Source organism: Oncorhynchus kisutch, linkage group LG17 (genome assembly GCF_002021735.2).
Source record: "Oncorhynchus kisutch isolate 150728-3 linkage group LG17, Okis_V2, whole genome shotgun sequence".
In the NCBI taxonomy this organism is placed as follows: domain Eukaryota; kingdom Metazoa; phylum Chordata; class Actinopteri; order Salmoniformes; family Salmonidae; genus Oncorhynchus; species Oncorhynchus kisutch.
Window position 1 is genome coordinate 27,595,144 of NC_034190.2, and position 8,575 is coordinate 27,603,718.

The following is an 8,575-nucleotide window of genomic DNA, read 5'->3' on the forward strand; positions in this document are numbered from 1 at the left end:
AAAATCTTTCAGGCTCCAGCAGAATATTTGATGTGGCTCATTTGAAACCTAAAGGTGTCTCAAGTCATTACCCATTTAGACAGCCCAGCCCAGCTCACTAAGCAATCACAGCAGCTAACTTAATTGTGACATTCTGTATTTTGCTTCCTTGGGGATTTCTGTAAACTGAGGCTGGTGGTTTTCTAGTCATTTAAAATGTAAGTCTTTGCTGTCTGGCGATGAGAAAAACCACAGGGACCATAGTGTTGAACTACTGCTCCCTTCTCACCTGGTGTCTTGAAGGGAGGTGAGACTTGGCTACAGAAAGACATCTCATTGCTACTGGCTCAGAGCTCCTGAGATGTCTTGTAGTGTTTGATACAACGTTGCGATACGTAATATGTCGTCCCATGCAGGTCTCCTTTGATTACATCATGAACTATATCCACATCTCATGGTGTAGGTCAAGCAAGCTGTGGCCAAAGTCAGACCGCAGTGGAAGCAAATAGTTGCTGCCTTACGTCCAACCAGGGATGAAGACGCCTGAGTTACTACGCATATTCACAAAGTCAATATTTCTAAAAGACAACATACGATGGTTAGTATCTACCATATACTTTACCTGGAAGGTCATCCTGTCCATTTCTCATGGGAGGGCAGACAGCTGTGTCCCCATCTAACCTGTTGAGATCTAACTCTGACGGAAAACACACAGGGGAAGCAGCTTGGTTATGATGTTTCTGTTCCCAGTGCCATCGTCAAGGGGAGAGCACCGGGAGACTGTTCACAGGTGATAAAACAAGGTAAGAATGCCAATTCACATTATGCTCATGATCCACACTAGATGCATTTTTAATGTTGGTTATTCTTAAAGCTGCAGCGTCTGTATTTCTCAGGTTAATTACACAAGCACAAACTCAACAGCGTGTGTATTGTACTGGAAATAATGGACGCATACTTCGATGTGCTTTAAATATGTCAGTATGGGATGACAGAGGTAATGTTGATGAATGTTGTAGTGTGACTGTGCCATATTGCCTTACATACACTGCAAAGTCTGTAAAGTGACCAAAGAAGGTCAGACCGACAGGTAATGGCTCTTCTTTGTTCATTTATTCATCTTCCTGTCAGTTATTGAGATGCATGTCCCCCCTGGGGGCTAATGTAAGAAGCCAAGAGTCATCAATCACACTATTGTGCTATTGTGCTATTGTGTTTGATTGAGTGACCTATAATATTAGTCTTGTGTCTTTAGTCTTTGTTAATTTAATATAGCCTTTGTATCTGTCTGGGATTCTAAATTGTTAACTGTCATTGGATGCGATTCATTGAAAAAAAGAGCTGATGTAATGTAACTGAACCCTGAGGTGATTTTTTACATTTCCTTCTCAACTAAAACCTTAAAAGTGAACCTTGAATCTTGAAACAACGACAGCGGGAAACATTTGGTAATGTTTCATTGAAGAGCCTTGCTCTACTGTAGCAGTAACATCTCAATGTGAAGCTACTAAAGTACTCAAGAATCAGAAAACAAATCTCCTAGCCTCCTCCTCCTGTTCGATATGAGGATGAAAATGCATTGCATGGGGAAACTAGGAAACAAAGATCTGGAAGTAATGAAACAGCACTGGGTGCCGGAGTACCTCTAGCCTCTACTCCCAGTCAATAACCTGAGTCAGCGCATTTGAATGTGCAGACTGTGCAGGCAACACATCTGGAAGCCCCTATCAACTCCATCGTAACTGCTGAGTGGAGGGGATACTTTGGGGAGATGGTATTTATCCTGTGTGTTTAGTGGCCATAAACACTTCTCTAACTGTGCAGTGTGGGCTGTAAGGAGTTAACGGCTCTCTCTCCAACACCAGGGAATGTGTCCCAAATGGCACCCTATTCCATATATAGTGCACTACTTTTGACCAGATCTCTATAGGCTCTGGTCAAAAGTAATGCACTATAATGGGAATAGGATGTCATTTTGGATACAGGCCAAGTGTTTTAGCCGCCTAGTCATTGCGCTAAATGAGCAGGAGATTGAGATGGACTTCAGCTCAGCTCTTACAGTACAACACCGCCGTTACATGTGACTGAGAGCTATGATGATGACTAGTGGATGTAAGCAGACCATTTCCAAAAGGAAAGTCATCTAGCTACCTATTAGACCGCACATAATGTGCTTGTACTGCGAAAGCAAACCGTGCTACAAGATGGCATTCACTTTACACGTAATAAGAATAACCATTAGGTTTGTTTTCTGCATTAGATATTCCCCCAAGTCTGTAATGTATTTGTTTTGATGTTGAAAAACACCCATAATGTGTGCTATTATATCTCTCTGACAGCTTGGAAGAGAGGCTTATACAGATGTAGAATCTTAATTTGAGCCAGTTCGCTACAGAAGGAAAATCATGTGAATTATTATGTGGATTATAATTAATATATAAAACATTTTAGGGCTTGAGACATTTTTCACTAGGGCTAACCAAGTCTGACATTTTTAAATGGAAACTACAAACTTTAGAAGCCTTTGCAAAAAATGTATGCAACAACAGCATGATCAAATTAAGATACGGCATCTGTAACAATTAAGAAACAAGAGATTATCTGAATTAATCTACAGACTAGTACAGTAGGCTACACTATGTCTGCTATTTCTGTCTTAATAATATATTTGCAATTGTAATAAATGGAATGACTTGTGATAGTATTCTGAAACAATTTGTGTGTTTTGATACCAAAAAGAAAGTTAATTATCCATATCAAAAGTAGCTGTGCAAGCAAACACCACATCCCAGTAGTACACCGTTATGAGGAAGTGATGTTCCCATCATGACCCTGAAGGCTTCTGAGTAACTTACGGCTGAGGGCAGGAGAGAGTAGCAGAGAGAGGAGGGCCATGCAGGTAGAGGAGTACAGCAACATTACTGGGTGCCGTGGTCGCTTCCTGAGGGAAGAGAGAAAGAGACAAAGAGAAAGGGAGAGAGAGAGAGAGAGAGAGAGAGAGAGAGAGAGAGAGAGAGGACAGCTGGGTCAGTGATCTGATGTCTTCAGACATGTCTTTGACCTAAATTGATAAAGATTTAGAGTACCGACACATTAAAAGAGGTTAACACTCACGTAGACATCAATATTATCTAACAGAAGTAACATACAGTATGTGACGTACTGATCATTACTGTATATCAATAACAATAGATGAAGCTAGATAGATGAAGATCTTATGATAACACAAACACAGAAACCCACACATTTCTCCTTTGACAGGTAATGGGGGAAACTGTGTCATGAGGATGTTCATAAGCAAAGTCATACGCGAGTGTACATCCATGTCAGACATGAGTGTAGATCTACGTCAGACATGAGTGTACATCTATGTCAGACACGAGTGTACATATACGTCAGACACAAGAGTACATCTACGTCAGACACGAGTGTACATATACGTCAGACACAAGAGTACATCTATGGCAGACATGAGTGTACATATATGTCAGACACAAGTGGAGTTCTATGTCAGACACGAGTGTAGATCTACGTCAGACACGAGTGTACATCTACGTCAGACACGAGTGTGCATCTACGTCGGACACGAGTGGAGTTCTATGTCAGACACGAGTGTAGATCTACGTCAGACACGAGTGTAGATCTACGTCAGACACGAATGTACATCTATGTCAGACACGAATGTACATCTATGTCAGACACGAATGTACATCTATGTCAGACACGAGTGTACATCGATGTCAGACACGAGAGTACATCTATTCCAGACACGAGTGTACATCTCTGTCAGACATGAGTGTAGATCTAGGCCAGATAAGAGTGTACATCTATGTCAGACACGAGTGTAGATCTACGTCAGACAAAAGATTACATCTATGTCAGACATGAGTGTAGATCTACGTCAGATAAAAGAGTACATCTATGTCAGACACGAGTGTACATTGTCTAATACACTAGCTCAACTCCAGAGTAAGAATACATGTCATTGCTAAGTCGGCTTGCAGAAATAGGGAAGTAATAACTACACACAGTAAAGACAGACATTGTGTTGTAGAACGCAGAAACAGTGAAAATGACTGTGGAGGGCCGGCCACTGACCATTGTTGTCATACACAGGCCGACACCATAGGAGGCTGCTAAAGTGAGGACGGCTCATAATAATGGCCGGAACAGAGCGAATGTAATGGCAATCTACTAATCTGTGTTTTATACCCATTCCAGCCATTACCACGACCCTGTCCTCCGCAATTAAGGTGCCACCAACCTCCTGTGGCTTACATATGAATGTACTACATAAAGCAACAACATTGTGCTGTGTGTCCTCAGACTGATCCACAGGCAATTCTCTCTTTCTCCCTCCCCTGGCCTTGTTTTCCTCAACCCTCCACAGCCTCTTCTTCTATCAGAAGGCTGACAGGCAGGGTGATATGGAGTGACGGCAAAGGCACCAAGGCAGTGTGTGACGGCAGAGACCGTATGCACAGAGGTCTTTTTTACAAAGAGATAGGATTGGTGGCGTGTAAAAGCTGAGATCTGCATTTGGGCAAACAGCGCCACTGGCTGCCCCCCAGGCGCATTTGTTATTGTTTTGGTTTTGTATATTAAACGGTAGCTGGGAGCTCCAGCATTAAGAAGAAAACAATCACGGTCAAATACTCTGCTGTTCTATCGTGGGCTTAATGACGTTTGTTGTTTGAAGTAACAGCTTTGCTGTTGTAAAACGGACTTGCCCTGCATCTCCATATGTGGCCACTAGTTGTGCAGAGCAGTTTTAGTGTGAGACATGAGAGTGAAGGGGAGGAGAGAGAGAGAGAGAGAGAGAGAGAGAGAGAGAGAGAGAGAGAGAGAGAGAGAGAGAGAGAGAATGCAACATAGAGAGAGAGAGAATGCAATGTAGCACTAACTGGGGTTAATTCACAACAGAGATGTACATTCCTTCTGTGCTGTGACATACAGGAAGGGAAGCTTAGTGTTCCTTGATGCCTAGTGCACCATAGACTCCCAAGCCCTGGGGATGAACTGTCACAGCAAACAATAGTTTTGAAAATGGTGGTCTGGGAAAGCTTGACTGCAGTCTTAACATCAGCTCTTGAGCTGCAGAAAATATCTTTGGACAAGCAATTGTGTTTTGACTTTTCCCCCATACGATGTTGTCAGACCACTGATAAAACTATAAAGCAAGCCAACAGGGCAACAAACACAACAACTCTATTCTGAGGGGGATATTCTAAATCAATATCCTACAACTGCCAGATGTTCTAGTCTGTGCTACTGTGCTGTGAAAGATATGTCAACGGCATTAACGATAAGAACATAAACATATTTAAGATTGCGCCTGTTTTATCTTCCACAGAGAGCAATCACAACTCAGTGATCAGTCACCGCTCTCTCTGAGTGAAAAGCACAGTGTGTCATCGCCAGAATCCAGAGATTGCTTGAACGTTTTCTGGCCTCCTACTCCCTGTGCCTCTGGCGTCACACATATGGCCTTGTCCCCCGGTGTCACAGAGCCTGGACCGTGTAGCATGCCAGCTCTGCAGCTCTCCTGGCGTGGCTCATCTGTCTTAATTACACCAACTGGACCCTCATTCCAGTCTCTGCTGCTCAGCCTTACAAATTAAACCCTGCGGTATCAATCACTTTAATTACTATATTAATAATTTGGTAGCATTTCCCAGACAAATCTTTATGGCTATAAAAGTAAGAAGTGTGTGTGTGTGTGTGTGTGTGTGTCACTTTCATTGCCACAGTGGGTCAAAAGGTGACAGGCCAGCATGCACGCACTGACACACACACAGGCAAGCAGGCACACACACACCACATGACACTGTCCGTGTGACAGGGGCTATTCGAGAGGCCAGATGGATTTTTGACAGAGCTTTAAATCATGACAAAGACACAGTTAACCAGCCCACTGGAGAGCTAAGGAGGAGAGGAAGCCTTCTTAAGGCTTAACAGCTTTATTTTTCCTATGTTCGAATGCCCACAAAAAAAAGGTTTACAGTCGGCGCATGCGTGTGTGTGTGCGTGAGTGTGGGACAGATTATAAAGCTGTGCTATCTCAATCTTGGCCTCTGGCCACGGAGCTTCTATAATCCATGCAGAGCTAAATATTATAATGGTACCAGCCCACAACATCACTGGCTAATTTCAAGGCTGTATAAATTCAAGCGTGAGTATTTTCAGTTCCTAATAAAAAAGTACTGTATGTGTAAGGTTTTTTTCTTATATAATGTTATTTCGTCATTATTCTATCTATTCTACTTTATCTATCCGTGATGAAAAGAGTGGATTCCTAACGAGCAAAGTTTCCCAAATCTCTCCTCTAGTACCCAAAGCCATACCATTTATTTGATTTATTTGAGTTGTAGCACACCTGATTAAACTGGTCAACTAATCACCAAGCCTTTATTGACAGTATTTGAATCACATCGTCTGGCTCTGGAATGGATCAGATAAGTGGAATGGCTGAGGATTCTAGGGGAAATGTTTGGGAAACACTGCTACAGAGAGAATGTCATACTGTTTCATCATTTCTTGACTAGCAAGTCCTCAGACTGGAAATATATTACGTCAAGACAGCAGTAAGCCTGACTGAACTCTGACCTCGTGATTTTCGCACAGTAAGGTCACACTCAAGTGGATCCCAATAATGTGCCAATCCACCCAGATATTACTACTTCAACATGTAAATAACTGCACAATACATGTATCATTCAAAAAGCTCTTACCTTGTCAAGACAGCACAGTGGTGCTCCATGTTTTGCCCCCGTCTAGGTGTGATGGGCGACGCAGGGCTTTAAGAGCAGACAGACAGACAGACAGACAGCAGTGAGTGAGGTAAAGGAGCAAAAGGAGCCACAGACATGAATCTTAGGTTAGTTCCCTCTGAAGTTCAGTCCTGGTGCTGGGAGAGCATGGTGAGGACTGACTGGTGGGACCAGGGCTGGGGATGCTCAAACTGGGGCCTGAAGACACATAAAACCTGCTTCAATGGGTTCCCATTGGACAGGAGCTGTTGAGGAGGTGGTGACTAGGCTTTTATTACCAACACTTTAAAGACATGTTGGAGGCCTCTAGGCCTTTCCTCCCTCCTGTTACACCTTATCTTCTCCTCTCTCTCTCTCTCTCTCTCTCTCTCTCTCTCTCTCTCTCTCCTTCTCTCTCTCTCTTTCTCTCTCTCTCTCTCCTTCACTGTGCCCCATAATGATATGTGTTGGCTGTGTGTAATTCTGTTAATAATTATGTTGCAGGTTAGGAATAGGGATGCCGTAGGAGAGTGTAGAGTGATGGAGGAACAAGGATATCCTAATCGTGTAGGTCCTTTACTGTACCCGGAGAATACCTCTGAAGTGTTGAGGTGAAGAAAGATCAATTTTTTTTATTAAAAGGTCCTGGTCCAAACAGACAGGGTTGTTTGCTTGTACATGTCTTATGTGACGGAGTGTGTGATAGGCTTTTTAGAAGACTTGGTGATAGAAATACTCAGGCTACTTTCTGAATGTAATCTCTTGTAAAATTGTAATCAGTAACGTAACTTTTGGAATACCTAAACTCAGTAATGTAATCTGATTATACTTTTTTTTTTGATTACTTTCCCTTAAGAGGCATTAGAAGAAGACAAAAATGTTTGTTACCAATTGAACGACATCAATTGGAGGATAAATCAATGTTAAAGTTTACATAGCTGGCCATATGTGGATGTTACATTTTACTTTATGGGTTGGTTATGTAGGCTTTCTACTACATACAGTTTAAGTCAGAAGTTTACATACACTTAGGTTGGAGTCTTTAAAACTCGTTTTTCAACCACTCCACAAATTTCTTGTTAACAAACTATAGTTGTGGCAAGTCGGTTAGGACATCTACTTTGTGCATGACAAAAGTAATTTTTCCAACAATTGTTTACAGAGAGATTATTTAACTTAGAATTCACTTGTATCACAATTCCAGTGGGTCAGAGGTTTACATACACTAAGTTGACTGTGCCTTTAAACAGCTTGGAAAATTCCAGAAAATGATGTCATGGCTTTAGATAAGCTTCTGATAGGCGAATTGACATAATTTGAGTAGACCTCCACAAGTCTGGTTCATCCTTGGGAGCAATTTCCAAACTCCTTAAGGTACCACATTCATCTGCACAAGCAATAGTACACAAGTATAAAACACCATGGGACCACGCAGCCATCATACCGCTCAGGAAGGATAAGTGTTCTGTCTCCTAGAGATGAACATACTTTGGTGCAAAAAGTGCAAATCAATCACAGAACAACAGCAAATGACCTTGTGAAGATGCTGGAGGAAACAGATACAAAAGTATCTATATCCACAGTAAAACGAGTCCTATATCGACATAACCTGAAAGGCCGCTCAGCATGGAAGAAGCCACTGCTCCAAAACCGCCATAAAAAAAGCCAGACTACAGTTTGCAATTGCACATGGGGACAAAGATCGTACTTTTTGGAGAAATGTCCTCTGGTCTGATGAAACAAAAATTGAACTGTTTGGCCATAATGACCATTGTTACGTTTGGAGGAAAAAGGGGGACATTTGCAAGCCGAAGAACACCATCCCAACCGTGAAGCACGGGGGTGGC